This window comes from Lactuca serriola, chromosome 4 (assembly GCF_051521515.1).
Source record: "Lactuca serriola cultivar US96UC23 chromosome 4, Lser_US96UC23_V15, whole genome shotgun sequence".
Taxonomy (NCBI): Eukaryota; Viridiplantae; Streptophyta; class Magnoliopsida; order Asterales; family Asteraceae; genus Lactuca; species Lactuca serriola.
Window position 1 is genome coordinate 218,800,002 of NC_136411.1, and position 1,734 is coordinate 218,801,735.

A 1,734-nucleotide genomic window follows, 5' to 3' on the forward strand; every position below is an offset into this window, starting at 1 on the left:
CATATTCTTTAAGACAAAAAGAAAAAGTCTCATATATAATAACTTAATAAGAATACTTTCAACCATGAACTGCTTAATCAATGATGATTTCTTGACCTCAACTGAATTATATAAAACAAAAAACTACCGGTGCAATTCATTCACGCAATCCACTTGTATTTTTCTAATCTGAGAAAAGTTTGACATAACATCAGTGGCCAAAATTTTATTCCTGGAAAAATACAACTACGTATTTATCATTGCCTCAACATATATAATAATATTAATATAGAATAAAATATTGTTACTTAAAAAACATAAACTATTTAATATATAAAAAGGAGAAAGCCAATATATTCCTTTTCTTCCGTCTCCACTCTCCACTAGATACAAGCCTTGATTTTAATATTAAAAAGTGCCAACTCAACCACCACCAATCAAACCTAAAAGTACAACCCAATAAAGCACCATCAAACCTAACCCTAGTAGTACATTGTACCGCATGCATTAATGACTAGTACCGTAACATCTCAGCAGCCATGATTGGCTGTTGGTTGAGGTACATCAAGTTCCATGGATTGTTCATGAAATCATCGTGATTTTCAAACTCAAACAGCCCAGTTGTACTTGCACCATTCGTGCAATTAGTGTTTGTGTAGTTGTTGTTCATGAGATTAATGATTTCGTTAAGGTAATCAAGCCGCTGGCTGAGCTCACCCATCTGAGCTCTCAACACAGAGTTGTCGGCTTCCACATGAACAAACTGTTGTGTGGTGACGTTAATGGTGGTGAGGATCTGGGCGTTATCTTTCTTGATCTGGTTGATTTGATCGGTGAGATCATCAACATGTTTCTGTTTCCTTATTCTCGATCTTCGTGCAGATTCACGGTTTGATTGCATTCTCTTCCTCTTCCTTTGGTGAAGTAAATCCTCATCGGATCCTGAGTTTTGGATCTGAGACGAGTTCCCACTTGAAGAAGCCATACCAAAAATAACCAAAAAATAAAAACTTGAGTAATATGAATACGGTTTATTTGTTTTGCAAGATAGATATAGATATAGATATGTATATATGAAGCTGTATTAATGTAGGCGGAGGGTTGAAGGGTTGTTCATGAAAAAACGTAGAACCAGTAGAGGAAGACGACGGACAAAGATTGAACGAGATGGGTCCGGCGACGGAGGGAGGAGTTGATAGTAAAGCCGGACCTGAGAATTTCACTAAGAACAGGAGACATCAATCTCTAACATCTATAGATTCGATGTTGAACGTGAAAAAAAAGAAGACAAGAGATGTTTGAATCAAGAAACACCAGGGGAAAGAGAGATGGAAGGAAGAGATTTTTGAAGGAAAGAAGAGGGATGATTATATAGATGAAAATGGTGGTGGGTGTTGGGTTAAAATAATGAAAAAGCGTTTGGAATATACCATGGGAGGGTAGGGAAGTGTGATTGGGGACGTAGGGTGGAGAGAAATTTCCACAAGAAAACAAGTAACAGCTGGAGTTGCAAAAACAAACAATTTTACAGGTAAGCTAATGAAATCAATGCAGTGCTCCATCTCCATCGCATGTTTTAAACTTCATTTTTCACCATTTTTTTAATAACCTTATATTGTATAATCATTTTAACAAAGAAATAATAACATATCGGCTAATTAGTTATTGGTATAACCAGGGGTCAGTTTTACAAAGTTTAAATTAAACTATCAAAGGGATAATAAGTTGAGAAAATAATGGACTTTCAATTTTGTC

The 1,734-nt window shown here is 35.7% G+C and overlaps 1 pseudogene; it reads right to left on the reverse strand.

Moving 5' to 3' along the window:
- Window positions 1–280: 280 nt before the first annotated feature.
- Window positions 281–1,404, reverse strand: LOC145103295 (bZIP transcription factor 44 pseudogene; annotated as a pseudogene).
- Between the last annotated feature and the right edge of the window lie 330 nt (window positions 1,405–1,734).